Source organism: Coturnix japonica, chromosome 2, assembly GCF_054131305.1.
Source record: "Coturnix japonica strain WE chromosome 2, WE-NBRP24, whole genome shotgun sequence".
NCBI lineage: Eukaryota > Metazoa > Chordata > Aves > Galliformes > Phasianidae > Coturnix > Coturnix japonica.
The window spans coordinates 93,557,090-93,573,738 of NC_140664.1; the positions used below are offsets into that span (position 1 = coordinate 93,557,090).

Consider the following 16,649-nt stretch of genomic DNA (forward strand, 5'->3'; position numbering starts at 1 on the left):
CCTTTTAGGTGTGGGATTCAGATATGTGACTGTTGGCACCATAGACTCTTTTACAGCTGCCAAATAATCCAAGATATGATTGGTGTGACTGCAAAAGTGAAGCCCGAAAGTGGTCTTAAATTGTCCTAAGAGCAGCCATTGTCTTATGAAGTAGTTCTCCTTGCTCAGGACATGAGCAAACTGCTCAGAAAACATGGCCAAAATTGTGCTTACTGCAGAAAATATCCTTTTGTTTGTTTATTTACTTATTATTTATTTATGGGATAGCTAATGGAAGGAAATTATATCAGCATGGAAAATGAAGATCCTGGAATTCTAACATTGATAGGTTTGGAGGCTTCTTGCAGATGAATTCCATCTGGAGAGCTAATTGAGTCTGATGTGGCAAAACCAATCAGTAACACAATGAGGAGGTATTCAGGCTTTGGTATTGGTCATTTATTTCACAAGTGAAATTAAAAAAAAAGCCATTATTCTGTTCACTTTCATGTTATACAATGTTTAATTACGCTTATGGATGAAATACAATATCAAAGTGTCTGTGACCAATAGCTGAAATGTGAATTTGTGCATCTTATAATATCTATGATATCATAGATGACTGCCTGTAATATCCTACAGCCTTAAAAATTCTACTAATATTGTCTTTCCATTGGGTAATTAAACCTTTTTCTTTTTTTCTTCTTCAAAAAAAGAGAAGACTGTGGGGAGAAGTCAGGGAGGGAAAGGAACTGCAGTAGGTACATTCATGGTTTTTACAGATGTTTATGCTCTAAAGCAATGACTTGAACACCTGAATTTTTAACTTCTAATCAAGAGATGTATCTTGTTGCCTGCTTGCAGTAATGCATTATCTACCAGCTGGCAGCAACAACATGAACCTCAATACAGAACAAAATCTAATACTGGGGGAGTAACTCTTTTAGTCTGCCTTTGCTTTCTCCTTATTCATTTCCATTTCTTTTGAGAAATGCTTCAGCGTGTTCTGTCAGAATGGATCCCATTGATTTAAAAAAAAATAAATAATATTTTATAATGCATTTTATTATGAATTCAAATACGCAGTGGCATCTACAGGATTTTGGCAGAATCAAATTAGGGCATACCATACTTGATGGACCTGTAAATAAAGAGTCCTACTTTCACTGCAGTTTCAATCGATGAACATCCATTAAATAACAAGCAAAAAAGAAGAACACAGTTTTTCTTTATTTGTAGGCTGCTGGGTTGTCAGAAAAAATAATAGGGATATTTGAAGTGTGTTTAAAATTCTTCTGTGTAAAAATAAGTAAAAGCAACCTCTTGTGCAAATTTATGGGGCAAGACTGTTAGAAAAGAAGTTAAAACTGGACCTTCACATGCAGATACATGTTTTTTCCTTAGGTAGAGGCAGACTACAATTAAAGCTGTTCAAGCATGAATATTTTACCCTATTATAATGCTCCAACTTTGAGAATGGAGCTAATCTAATATATTTCAAATTCAGTAAACTATTGACTACATTTTCAAGAGCTGTTTGAGCTGAAAGTTGAAGTAACCAGCAGCTGTTTCTCAGCAGTGTCATTGCTAGTTGTGCAATGACACATAAATTTATGAAGTCTTTCAGCTGTGCAGTTTTCTCAATATTTTACAAATACATATATAGAGAGAGAGTAGATTTTACACGGCTTTTATAGTTCAGACTTGAAATAAGACTCTACAAATTCAAGGATTAAACTACATGTATGGAGGCATATTGAGGGTGTGCATTTATGCGATCACTTCTGAATGGGTAACAAAGAGCTTCGTCGGATAGCTTGAGGAGACAAGCAGGAAAAAACACCATATCATTGCCTGTTAATAATTAATCCATGCTAGTGCAGTAAGCTAAGATTGGTTTGACCAATTTAGTATGTCCAGTATCTGCAAAATTTGTGATATTTAATATATATGCTTCCTCTCCTCCCCCTTTATACCTTCTAGTTGTGGAAAGTGGTCTCAGCCAATGACTATGGAAAGAATGCTCATTCTTCCCTTTTAAATTTTATGTACTCTTATCTACTTTTTGATTTATCCTGCTGTCTTCTTCCATTTGCATAGAAACAGATGTGCTATTGCTTAATCATTCATGCACACAAACACTTTTAATGCCACAACTACTGTTAATGATACCACTTCTCCAGGTAAGAAGGAAAAAAAATTATCAAGCAGTGCGTCTATTGAAGAGGTTTGTTTTATTACACAGATATTCTTCAGGTGAAAAGCAATGCTGTCACAGTTATTCATCCAGAAGAGGGGCAAGTATAACAGTCAGGAAAACAGTTATTAAAAACATCAAGCATAAGCAGATCTACTGAAAAGGCTTTCAAAGATAATATATGTAGGTTGCTAGAGCAAAGTAATGCCTTCTGTTTATTTCCATGGAAATTACAATGGATGCAAAGAAGTCAATTACACTGTTTGATAGATCAAATTCTGAGCTACAAAGACTGTTTTTCAACATAATAATCACCATTAACTATGCATTTTCACCAGCAATGAACAAGAGCCTGTATACTGCACTCTTAAAGATCTGCAGCAGGGGAAGTGACCCACTGTAACCACTGCTGAAACCACAACCCACTGCCCCACTGTGCTCACATCCACTGGTTAGTCTCCATCCATGTTCAGCAAGCATCAAATGTTAATGGGTGCCATTTTTTCCACAAAGAAAAATATTCAGGAACATTCAACCTCTACTGCCATGCCACCAACATTTGTCTCTGACATCATAGGCCAACATAATAAAATAGGAGTCATTAACTTCAAAGGAGCCCTTGTAGTTTATATGTAAAAGAAAACTCATCTAAAATTTAAGATATGAATTATTTTGATACTGATGTTTGCCTGGTGTGTTCTGTCTCTTTTACCAGTTCTAAATTTGTGCATACACTAGTGTTGCACTGGCAGCCAACAAGTGGTTTCTCTCTGAATTGCTGGTACCTAATTTTGTGCTTTAAAACAAGCCAGGTGAGAACTCTTCAAGTGCCTCCACTTTTAAAAGGTAGAAACACACTGGACATCATCATCAGGTATCTGTGGAGTTGCTCCCTGGTGATGCATCCAAGGAACCTGAACTTGACATGTCATTTCTTTCTACTGTAGATCTTGCAGTACTCTTCCTGCCCTTCCCCTAGTAACATGTAAAAAAGGATTATGAAAATACATGAGAGGTTGTTTCAAAAACTGTCCTTCCTTTTCTTTTTTTCCTTTTCCTTTTTTTTTTTTTTTTTAATTTTTATTTATTTATTTATTATTTTTTTAATACAAAAAGGCTTACAAACATGATGGAGGTAATCACAGAGATCTGGAAACAAGAAGGCAATTGCAAGGACTCTGAATCTGAGAAATCTCTGATTTAACGACTTCAATAATTTGATGCCTGTAGATTAGACCAGGTGCACAGAGGCTCCCTTTGGAAGAGGAGGAGCACCCAGGGAGGACACTATGAGAAACCCTACAAGCTATCTTAGCTAGGAAAGTACAGGAGCTGGAAACTGGGTCAGTGCCTCTGAATAGGTCTGGGGATGCAGGTCTCTGTGCTGGGAATATAAATAGTGCTGCGGTCTGTACTGACAGCACAATGTTTTCCATGTGGCTCCACAGCCACTCTCAGGCTTCTTGGAAGTGCTTGGTTGGAGCTGTAGTTGCACAGCAATCCTTAGGCTGGTTCTTTCCTGCACCTTTCACCCCCTGCCCTTGAGCGTTGATTGGTTTCATTTAATTGGCTTTCATTTTATTTAACAGTCTTCTCTAGATATACAAAATGATTTGCTAAATCTGAATGCAGGTTTATATTGGTATAAGTATCATTTGTGTGATGGGATCTCATTGGTGTGGTATTTCTTGCTGTGATAATCTGTTTTTCAAACCTGAGAGAGGCAGTGATCACATATCCACTACCTGAGTTCTATCTTGAGTTGTAATCTGTGTATTGATTTTTTATGAATGGATTAACATCATTTTGAGGATGTAATTTATTAGGAGGATTTATTTTGCTCACTTGCATTCAATGCCCTATAAAGATTTCTATTAAGGAAATACATTGAAGAATTTCTTTGAGAGGAGGCATATAAAAGTAGATTTGATAAACAGTGGTGAAACATTTCCTCAAGGTCAAAGAAAATTGATGTGCCTGTTGTTTTAAAATAACATCATAATTGTAGTAATTAGATTTTAATTTAGTCTTCATTTACGAAACAGCATTTAAAACTATGAGAAGTTCAGGTGTGTTGTTTTTCTGTAGTTACTGGTTCTAGTTAAAGGACTGACTGGAAACTGATGTGCAACAGTGAAGCTAATTGGCTTGGAAAGGTGCTTCTTTGGTTTTATTAGAAACAGTGAAAAGAATAATCATAGCTTTAGACCAATATATTCCAATTTGGGAAATTGTCCAAGCTGTTAAAATAGTAATAGTAGTAGATTTCAGATGGTGATTTCAGTCATAAAGTTCAATGAGAGGCACAACAAACACCACTCTGAGAACAGGAGTCTCAGAGGTGCATACATGTTGATGAGGCGGAAGGAGAGATTGAGGCAACTCAGAGGATGTGCAGCCCTATGCACAAAGCACATTCTTATGGGCTCAATGTCTTGCCATCTAAGGACACTGGAAACCTTCAGATATCCTTGCTTGGGACAACACAGACAAAATTCAGCATGTGAAAGTGGTGGGCTTGGACAAACTCTAAGCAGCGACTTTAGAGGCAGGGAAACAATACCGTGCAGGGGGTGTGCTTAGGGACAGTGGAGGGGAGTGGCAGAGGGCTTTAATTTACATTTAAAAACAGAGGTTTTCATAGAATCATTAAGGTTGGAAAAGGCCACTAACTTCATCTGGATCACTACTCTTAGAAGATGTGCCTGGCAAGCAGTGCAAAGCAAAGGAATGCCATCCCTGCAAAGTTGAAAGAGATTTCTGCATGACTTTGGGACTAGAAATTTTCCAGCAGGAATTACTTTAAGTGCTGTTATGGCAAATGCTTCCTATATAGCAGTATCAGAAAAACAGCGCAACAAATATTACACACCAATGCCTTGCACGCACTCTTGTGGGAATTTTAGGATGGGCCATGTATTAGGAAGCATCTGCTGACAAGAAACACCCTAAGAAAGGGGATTTAAAAATATCAGGTATGATTTGGAACTAATTCTTTTTTTTCTTTTTTTTCTTTTCATTTACTTTTGTATATAGTACGTTTCTTTCCCCTTTCTGCTCTGTGGGTCAACCAATTCCAATATTTTCATATTTGTGCTGAAGCTGGTAAGTTTGTTTGATAAATTCAACAGTCTGAAGTGCAGCTCTGCGTGCGTTTGCGTTGGCTGAGTAAGCAAAATGAAAGGGGCTGGCTGTGAAAGTAGCAAGGTGATTTACATCGGTGTCATAGTGCCGTGCAGTAATAAAACACAGGGATTGTTGGACACACATTATATCGTACAATTATATAATTATAAACAGTATAATTGGAGTCAGTTGAGCTTGAATGCAGCAGGCTGTTATTTAGCAATCATCTCTTTCAAGGCTCATTAAACGCAGATTTATACACAAAATAAAAGCTTTGCTCTGTAAAGGATAAATATGTAATGGCATTTATTCACCAAAACATAATACATAGATCTAAAGCTGCCAGCATCTATAATGGATTTAGCCGGTGGCTGTAAGTGAAATTGTTCAGTAGATTTGACAATATCAGCCCCTTTGCCTTTATTTAAATCATGATTTCCACAATTCCTTTGTGTGTCTGTTCTGAAAGGCTGAAGAGCCAGGATGCACATCTGTGACTGGATTTTGAAATCTGACAGTAAGGGACTCTACAAATGTTCTTTTTTACCTTGAAAGAAGGTGTCTTATAACGTTATCATTGCTTAGGGTGCATGTTAAGCTTTTAAAATTTTATGCTTCTAAAATACTATACAAGCTCATGTGGGAGAAAAGGCAGAAACTGAAATATTCTGTTGCTGCTTCTTACATCATTTCAGCTATTTGTGGTGTTTTGGTTTTTTTTTTTTAACACCATTAACTATCTTACCTAAATAAATTACTTAGCAGTTCATGGCTGCTAGTTTATTTTAAGCACTCATTGCATTTCAAATTGGTAGCTATCATTTTGCAACATCAGCAACAGTGTGCATAACCACTGCAACTTACTTGAGTTTACCGACGATACTGTAAAATCATTATTAAAATAGTAGTAAAAAGTTTTGAACATATGTGGCTTTGGTACCTTTAGCAATTGTATCTTTGCTCCAGTCTTTGGTGATTTAAATGCAGAGTTAATTTTCTTCCCCCACTTCTGTTCTGTTTGCTTATTTATCCAAATGTGTTAACTTGCAATGTTTCTCAGAGTCTGACAGTGAATTAACAAGGTCTGTCTTCTTGTAACATCATTTTAAAACACTGCAATCACTTCAGAGCTTAGAGATAATGAAGCATTCCCAATTACACACTATGAAATCCAAATGTTGTTTAATAAGACTGTTCCTGATTGATTTTATTTAAAAAATAATATAAATTTTATTCTTAGTAACTTTAGGAACAAATGCTCTTGCATTCTTCATTGGCTCTATTGCAAAATGCTTTTAAATTGTTAACACAAGGGTTTGATTGGAGGTTTCTTATACTTTATTTCTTTTGTGCAAATTAAATTCCTACACACTACGCGTAAAATGGAAATCAAGTGCTTGTTCAGTGGAAGAATTTCAGGTTTAAATCTACTCTGATCTGATATGAGGGTTTGTTTTTTTTTTGGTGTGTTTTTTTTTTTAGCGGGGGGAGGGAGGGTTGGGAGAACATAGGAAAGAAATTTGGTTGTGTACTTTCATTTCCTTGTGGATATCTCTGTATATTTTGAAATAGAGCTCATTGGTGATCATAAACTAGCTAAGCCATCCCGCTAGCTAATCTCTTGGGTTTCGGTAGTTGGTTTAGTGGGTTTTTTTTTATTGTTGTTTGGTTTTTCACAAGACTGAAGATAACGATCCCTGTATTGTTATCCCTGGAAACAGCCTTTGAAATTTTGTATTACTCATGCCATTCTGTGTCTTCTAAGTAGAACTTGAATCCTCAGCTTTTCAACTTTTCATTTATGTTAAATTCCATTTTAAAAGAATATATTATGATTAGTTCATAGAATCACAGAATTGCAGGAGTTGGAAGGGACCTCTAGAGATCATCAAGTCCAACCCCCCTGCAAAGCGGGCTCCCTACAGCAGTCTGCACAGGTAGGCATCCAGACAGGTCTTGAATATATCCAGAGCACAATCTCCCTGAGCAGCCTGTTCCAGTGCTCTGTAACCCTCACTGTGAAGAAGTTCTTACACACATTTGTGCAGAACTTCCAATGCTTCAATTTGTGGCCATTTCCCCTTGAAATATGACTGAGCACCACTGAAAAGAGTCTGGCCTCATCCCTTTGGCTCATGCACCTTAGATATTTATAGACATTTATGAGATCCCCTCTCAAAGTTCATTAACATTGCATTTATTAATATTATTTCTGATTTCTTTTCAAATGAATCACCAACAGTCTCCTAGTGTGCTGGATAAAATAAATCATCCTTATCTAGTGCTTCACATTACTTCATGGCTAATAAACAGAGCAAAGTGGAAACTTACCTTGCAGGGGATGATTACAGCAGGGTGTGCTGGCTTGTACAGCATGGAAACATTAAAGCTAGATCCAAATCAAGAGCTCACTTTTCCACCTGTTGTAGTTTTAGCTTTGTTTCTAATTAGCTGTTCCATGATGCACTGCTGCTATGAAGCAACAATCCCTCTGTCATAGGGTTTGATCACCCTATGAGTGAAATTAAAAGAGAGGCAGCCTCGTGGGATGTCTCTTGAAAGCTGTGCTAGTAGGATGTCCCTTAGGAGCCCAGTCCCTTGGATTCCACTGCAAGGGGGCTCTCATACAGTTGTTTGTTCTGCCTAGTGTCTGTTAGTCCATTCCCTGAGACAGAGCAGGTTGTCTGCTCGGACATCCAGGTTTGCCCTGTGTAGGTCACCATGAGTGTACATACATACAGGACACTGTACAAGGGTTGAGTGCTGCCTTAATCAGCCAGCATCCTCAGGGGAAGCGTAATATCTGAGCTGTATCTGTTTCCCATACTTGAAACAGGAAATTGATATCTTGTTCTGGACATCATGGAGTAATAACCTAAAGATATTATGTATCTTTAGCTTGTGAAGAATAGAATTATAGATGTATCATAAGCGCAGAACACCATTAAGAGGAAAAATGGAATACCACTGCACGCTGAATAGCTCATATTGCTAATCAAGCTACTTTTTTGTAAGTTTTAATTCTTTAACAAAAAATGGAATGATGGTTTGTGTAATTTGCACATTATACTGCAGACAAGCAGAGCACCAATCACATCTAGTAGGATTGATTCAGACAACTTTCACTTCATTAGTACAGCATAGCTGTGTGCTGTGCACTGAAACATGGTGGTCTTCTGGAAAAAAAAGCAACGAGAAGATTGAGTCATGAACTTCGTCTTGACCTAAAAAGGAAATTAAATTTTGGCTCTTGGCATAAGTTTTGAAATTAAAACAAAAAATAACAACAAAAAAACATATTGTGTACTAAATTTAGTGCGCAAATATTCAAGATAAGTTTTTACCTAAATGGTCATATGCATCAATGATTGAATGGTACATATTTTTGTTAAAGTGAGGATGATTCATAAGCCTTCCTTTAATTAAAAATGCAAATAAATATATATATATACTTTGGTGTGTGTATATATATATGTGTGTGTGTGTGTGTGTGTGTGTACAGGCCTTATATATGAAAAAAGTATTGTGAAAAATACTCTTAAAGACCTTATGTATTTCAACACATTAAAAAAAAAAGAAATTTTTTTTTTAAAAAAAAGATTTTTATTTCTGTTTTTAGCAGATACCTGATACCCACACAACTTGTACATCTCCAGGGGAACGCAAGTAGAGACCCTCCTGAGTACGTCCAGAAAGCAAAGGAGCTGATTCTATTTTCTGTTCCTCTTAATTAAAAAGACAGTTTGACTCCTTCCAAGGACCGAATGTAAATTTTACTTCAAAGTTATTCAAGACACAGAACTAAGTTAATGGCAAACAAAGTGATGTGTAGGGTAGATGTATAAGGGGTGTGGGGGGGAAACAGCTTTTTACTGTTTGTTTAAAAGCAGTGGATGCATTTAAGCTGAGCTGCAGAGCATTGTCCAGATGTTTTCGAGCTCATCTGTTTTAATGATTGAAATGTTCCCTAGGAAAACTGTTTTAATAGCAAGCAACTGATGCAAATCAGCTGAAGGTACTACCACTTCTCTCACAGAAAGGTGCAAGTGTGTAGCAAGGCAATTTGCTTGCAGACATTATCAGAAACTTGATGATCTTTAATTGGCCCATTAGAAATTATCTCCTTCCCCAATAGTTTATTCTGCTTTGCATCTCTTTCCTATTTCTATGGTGCAAGCATGCTATGATAGCATTATTCCTGAGGAAATTTCTTGATGCATTTTAAAACCAAATGTTGTCTTTTATTTTTTCCAATGCAGTGTTAGTTTATACTTTCTTGTTTGCACTTGGCTATGTGTCAACCCTGATTCTCTCAAATTAAGCAAACAAAACCACAGAAATAATCCCCTCACTCAGTTTTTTTGTTTTTTGTTTTTTTTTAAATATATTTTCTAAAATATTGATTCTTCTAATCCTCACCCAGAGCCATTCAGGCACTGCTATAAGTTCCTATCATGTTAATGGTAGTTAATGGAAGCTTTGTCACTCACTCAAGTGGAAATGGGATTAAGCTTTTTCTCATTGACCTCGTTCTGATATAGTGGACTTCCCTACACCCATATGACCAAGGCAAAAATAGGAAGGCCAATGTTAATACAGATTGAGTGAAAAATCAATGGCTGGTGTCATAGGTTAAACTTCCTTGACTTGCGTTTCTTTTCTTAGCTTACCATGAAGACATATCTTTTGTGGTACCTAAGTGGAGTTTGTGAAACAATTTAAGTCAGTAAAGATGGATTCATATTTTGTGCTTCACTTCAGAGGCAATTAATACAGACCATTACAACTCCGTATAACAATAGGTGTAGACTGTGTGTATTCTGTCATCTTACAGAAAAGAAAATTTCATGTTACATAATTTTCAACTAGCATGAAAACAAGCATGAGTTGAAACTTGACCTATTTTCTTTTAAAGTACAATATTAGCATTGGAAATATGTTTGCTTGCATTAATGAGGGCTGGATATCACTAATATTTGCTTGCTTTCAAGCAAATGCAGGCTGTTAGAAAATTTCATTTATCTTGTTTTAACATTCAAGATGTTTCAGTAAAACTGTGCCAAATCTCAATTAGGGTGTATGAATACAAGACTAAATATGTGCTTGCTGTATTTTCTGAGGGCTTATTTTGCTAAGAAACAGGATGTAATTAATATAATGGCACTGTTGGCATAATATAGCCCTCTTATCTCCCTTATAGTCCTCACTACTTCTTTCTGTGCCCCCTGCTTTCCTTTTCCTTCTTTTGAATTTACTCTGTGAGAGAAGCTCTTCGAAAATAGCAAAGAAAAACACTAGAAGTAAAGACTAAAGGAAGAAATGTTTTGCTTTCCAGACTAAGCAGGTTTCATAATTTTTGTGAGATCCTACCTAGAACCAAGCATTGACACCCTAATTATATGAATCTCAGTGAACTCTCTGTGAAATTAAAACAAGATTGGCAGCTGACAGTAAAATATAAGTATTTGAATTGTAATAGAAAGCTAAAAGAAAGTTTGGGGATGTTCCTCCATAAAAAAAGTCTTTGGCTTGCTAGCCTGTTGTAAAGGAGGATGAGTTTTTATCATAAGTGAAAATATATTGCTTCATATCCAGCAGGTCAAGCTTCCTGTGGATTGAGGCAGAATTGTGGCTCACGGATATGTAATGTGATTGGTAAGTTGATTTTAATATGTCCTACTTTGCTACTGCCACCTGAACAAATGCTGCTCTTGATTATTCTCGTAAAAGTGCAAATTAGATGTATTATCCTACTTATTTTGCATCTGCACTGGTGGAGGAGGAAAGAAATTTCACTTCCTCTCACTGTCCCTCGAATGACACTTCAAGAACAGGGTTGATATTACCATTAGTAAACTGCTTTTTCAGATGCAGTATGTGTCAGGAGATAAGTGAACACAAAAAGTATACCTTATTGCTGAAATAAGTTGGTGAGATATGTTAATGTAAAAATGATTTTTAGGGGTTATCATGGCACAAAATCCATAATAATTGGTAGATAGCCCACATGCTCATAGAGAAATAACGATTTGAATGTCATAAATTAGTGAGTTTAATTACTTTATAGCACTATTTCTCTTCTCTGTTGTCTCCAGCTATTCAATCAAATGAGCAGTGTTGGAAGGAAGGTATTCAAGCATTTAGCTACCTCGTAATTGAGAGACTAAAGAAAAGGTAGAGTTGTATATTGTGCCATTCATTGGACTTTATTGTTTGTAGCAATTGTTTATTATTTAGGACACAGAACTATAAGACCATTCAGTCTTATAGTCATGAATCAGTGCCACAACCAAGTGGGAGTCTGATTTAGGGTTATATAAGTCTCCTCCAGCTCCACAGAAAGAACAGAGAAAAATTTGAAAGGACTTGATCACAGCTTGCACAAGGCTTTAGAAACCCTTTGTTACAAGAACAACCACTCCAGAAATGATCAGTGGTTGGGTTGTGGCAGTCAGATGCAGTTAGGCCAATTGGGTGTCCTGCATTTCTTGGGCTAGTCAGGCAGATGCGTTGTGGAGAACTGTATTAGGTTGGATAGAGATGATCTGACAAGGTTGAACTAAAGCTTGTAGTAGAAATTTCTGAAGGAAACAATAGCTGTTAGTTCATAATCTGTGATATCCATTACATGTACTACTTAATAATGTAGTTTATTAAGTTGCAGAATAACATTTTCTGAAGTAATCTAGACAAAATACATACTCTTGGTAGGATATTTTTATTATTATTATTCTGCTTACAATACATCTGCATTCAGTTTTTTCAATGGCTATTCAATGTTTATTCAATGGCTACAAAAGTAGGGAAAAAATGTCAGTTTTTTGTCTACTAGTATGAGCATGATAAATTACTAGAACCCTGAAACTTCAGAACATTCATTTTATGATGCTTTGTAGGCATTTGCTCGATTCAGAATATTTTACTTCAATTGCTTCTCTGCAAGACACCAAATATGTTGTGGTTGTTTTGTTTTGTTTTCTAATTTGAATCTTTCATTCAGTTTGGTGCAGGCCATCAAAGGTGAACCGCTAGCATCAGTCCTACACTGATACAATAAACATGTGATACTAAATTTAACAGGAGGGAACGTAAAACATAATAATATTTTTAGTACCGGAACAGCTTACCAGCCAGACCTATGCACAACACATGGTTTGAGTAGTTTCTAAATGTCATTATCATGTTTTATAGTTCAGAAGCTCAGCCCTTCTTAGCCAAAATACTATAAATTTGTGTGTGTATAATACACCTTGCAGTAAATTATACAGACATGCATTTAATGTAGCCTGACCATGAATTTCTTGAGTTAGAGGTGTACTCATATTCTAGGAGTGGTGATAGAAACTTGTGCTCTGTGGTGGCTTTTTTTTTCTGAGAATGATATCTGCATCAAATGGATATATTTTTTCATTGCTGTATTATTTTTTTATTATGGATTACATACATTAATTCTTGCTTTCTTACGGGAAGTGGGGAAAAGAAAAATGGTGTTACAGAAATAGGGATCTTTCCTTCCCTGAAGAAATGGGAGGATTCATTTCAAGAGAGGACGCTCTTGAGCTTATTTTTTCAGAAGAGATTTTCCTTTTCATATGTGCATAGATATCTCTTCTGTATCATAAAAGATGTAGGCATTTTGTACATAGATGCTTCCATAATGGAGGCTATGTTTATGTGGTCAATTTTTCCCTAAGTGTGTGAGGAGCAAGTGTCCAGTGTTTTAGAAAGTTTGATCCTGAGGAAATGGCAAACAAACTGTGCAACAGGCTGTAAACAGAACCAATGTACAGAATAGCTGTATTTGGCCCATACAGTACTGGCCGTGGAACACAAAATTATTTGAAGTAACATTCTAAAAAAGTCGCACACACAGAGAAATAAAAGATGTCAGACAGTGGATTTGACGTGTATAGAGCTCAGTATGTGGGGAAAAGGTTGAAGAGACTTTCATTCTTGTAAGAACACTGTTGAAGACAGGCACGAGCACCTGGTTTGAGGAAGGCAATTCTAAAATGAGATTCTAGTGTCAGAGTTCATGGAGGTGGATGTACAATAAGAAGTTGGTGAGTATGGGAAAGGAAAAAAATACAGTTTAAAATGTTCCTAATTATTCCTGGCTCTGTGCATTGGGTTCCTCTTGTTCCTACTCCTTCATCACCTATTGTGACGGCTGCTCCTGTAGTGGGTTAATCCTGTTTTAATTACCAATTGTGTTGCTTGAATAGAGCATGAGAATGAAGGAGATGAAATTAGAGATGTAGAGGTTAGGTTCAGACAGGTCCTCCAATAGTGTCAGAAGAGAACCTAATCTGTCAGAAATGAGAAGCTGTTTATCTGTTAAAGAGTAATGCCAATAGCTGATGTTTAAAACTTCATTTTTTAAAAACAACACATCATTCAAAAGCACAGGAAAGGTGCTAAACTAGAGACAGTTCAACTTGAAAAATTAGTCATCACAAGATGATCATCATCTACTTTATAACTTCTCACTAAAAAAAAAAAAAAAAAAAAAAAAAAAAAAGGATGTTTCCATAAAGCACGTCCTGATAAACCTTGACTTTTTTCTTCTTGGCTTGTTTTTTAAATAAAATGTGTTTAATATGCTTAGCATGCTCTAACCAGAATAACTAACTGACCACATGAGGGATTTAGAAACAGTCAGGTTTTGTTCTTAATGGTACTCTTCTAGTTATTTTTTTCCCACATTGCTTCGCTTTTGAATTATTAGAATGATTTATTACATTAAGGACAATATTTACAGTTCAGCACACTGAGTGCCATTCCTCAGAGAGGTGAACTGGGAATTGAGGAAAACTTGAGTATAATTTTAGTGGAGGCAAAGCTCTTGAATATGAGGCTATTTTAGTTCTGCCATTGTTGTGACTGTTAGGGCCCTGTAGCGTGCACAGGCTCAGAACAATGTCAGTAAAACTAACAACCTGCCATTATGTGCACAGTAGAGGCTTTTTTATTAATTTCTTTTATTTTTAGTTAATGCTCTTCTGCCCAGTATCTCATTTTCTTCTTTGTTTTCATGGCTGCCTAGGAGTTTATGTTAATGGCCCTTTATCCTGTCTGATAAGTTCATCACTTGATGACACTAACTTAGTTAAGAGAAATGTTTTCATAAATTGATCTCTCTTTTCCTTTAATACGGGCACACTGAAAAACTGAAGTGCACTTTCATCAAATAGTACTGGTAATCCAATGTAATCCTTTGAGACTTATGTGCAAAATTTTCAGTCTATTAGATTGTATATCTAATCAGAGTTCATGAAAACAATAAAGCTAGTTATGACTTAAAAAACAAAAACAACAGCAGTCACCACTACCAGCAGTGAAGACTTGGCTTATTTAAGAGAAGAAAATAGCCTTCTCCAACTCAAAAACCCTCCAAAGCTAAAATGTGCCAGTATGCTTACTCCTGTAAATATCAAGGTGTATAGGTGATAAAAGTTTGCATTGTATTAACAATGAATCACATACTTTAAAAATTATTGTGAAGGATTGGGAGGGTGGGGAACAAAGCAGAGGTTGCTGGATTACCCATGTGGCTAGAGTCCCTGGGGCAAGTATGTGAGAAAGTGTTTTGTTTATATGACAAATGTTGGCCAACTCCTGGATGTGATTGAGGAGTCCTCATTCTGTAACCAAGCCGTGCAGTGCTGGCTGGGCTAAAGTGGGGTGAAACTCACTGTTGAAATTTTACCAGGATTAGGAGCTGTACTATTGACTGTTTATTGAGTGAGGCTTAAAAACAGAGTTTCAGCAGTAAGACTTCACTTGGATGACTAGTGATCTAGCATTGGAGAAAAAGAAGACTGGAAAACAGACGAGAGAGGAAAGAGGTAGAAGTGATTATTGCATGACATTTATTAGTGCATGGAACTTCTACTTTGCCTGCTTTTCCAGCAATACGTTATCCTGTGAAGCATGTGTGAGGCTAGCTGGTCATCACCAAGAAGAGAATCCGTGTTATTCATCCCATTTTGTGGAATCAAACTTACAGTTTGGAACATAGCCAGGTTTTAATTTTAACAAGGAAGTACAGTAGTCTGTAGTTCTACAGTGAGTGCACCTTTTGAACTTCAGTGTCACATGTTGGCTAATAGGGTATATTTAGTTGAGATTTCATTCTGATACACTTTTTTCCCCATGTTCCTGCACTTGAATCCACACGTATTGCAATGCTTGACTCAATTAGCAAGACATATTCTCTGAAACTCTGATGCCTGTTCTAACAGTTTCTTGCAATGAGAGGATGAGGCTTTCTTATTTTAAAGGAAATTAATAATAGAAAATCTTATAAATGACTATATTTTCTAATTAATTCTGCATAATGAGATAAAAGTCTGTCTGGGGAGCTGAGGAGAAGTCCTTCTGAGAGCTGGAGAGAATACTTCACCTTTTATCAGTGCCCATCCTGCCACCTCTGGTTATTTTGAAGATCTTTTTGATTCTGCTGATGAGTTACTCAATGCCATGGTTGCACACATCACCAAATCACATTCGTGAAACTTTAATAGGACTTAAGCATATGCTTCAGGAAGTATGTACATTTTCCTGAACAATCTCATAACTTTAAGTAAAAGTTGCCTGAATTGCTATTGTAAAACTTCTTTTTTTTTTTTTTTTCGTGTTACACATTCTGTATGACAACTAAAAACGCAGTTGAGGCTCTAGCTTTCACCTAGCTATACATGTCACATGCATACATCAAAGTATGACTTTGGCAACTATTAGAGCTGACATCTTTGTGGAGTAACTGCATCAGTAGACAAGGGAAGAGCCACAGATGCCACCTATATGAACTTCAGCAAGATCTTTGACACAGTCCTCCATAATATCTTTCTCTCCAAACTGGCAATATATAGATCTAATGGTTGGATAATTCAATGGACAAGAAAGTGGTTTTGAACCATACCCAAATAGTGGTGGTCAGTGGCTCAATGTTGAAATAGAGATCAGTGATTAGTGGCATCCCTATGAGGTCCGTAATGGGGCTGGTGGTCTTTAGCATCTTCATTGGTGACAATGACTGTGTGATTGAGCAAACCCTCAGCAAGTTTGCAGCTGACATGTTTAAGATAGGCTTGAGCAGTGGGCTCAGGTGAACAGTATGATGTTCAACAAAGCCAAGTGCAAGGTCTTGCACCTGGGTTGTGGCCACCCCTGCTATCAGTACAAGCTGGGTAAATGAAAGATTTAGATTGGATATAAGAAAGAAGTTTTTCACAATGAGTGGTGAGGTACTGGCACAGGTTGCCCAGAAAGGTGGTGGATGCCCCATCCCTGGAGACATTCAAGATCAGGCTACACGGGGCTCTGAGCAACCTGATCTGTCTGT

At 36.7% G+C, this 16,649-nt stretch overlaps 1 protein-coding gene across 20 annotated transcripts in view; it reads left to right on the forward strand.

Moving 5' to 3' along the window:
• The window catches only part of LOC107309443 (poly(rC)-binding protein 3-like), a 465,303-nt gene that overhangs the window by 171,959 nt on the left and 276,695 nt on the right, over positions 1-16,649 (forward strand). For 8 of the 20 annotated variants that reach the window (XR_014943608.1, XM_085540380.1, XM_085540385.1 and 5 more), the window contains exon 3: positions 10,898-10,957. The exons of 9 other annotated variants lie outside the window; for them this stretch is intronic. The gene's annotated coding sequence lies outside the window, so the exon portion shown is untranslated. The remainder of the gene's footprint in view (positions 1-10,897; positions 10,958-16,649) is intronic. 3 more of the 20 variants (XM_085540357.1, XM_085540366.1, XM_085540397.1) reach the window with 1 other exon arrangement.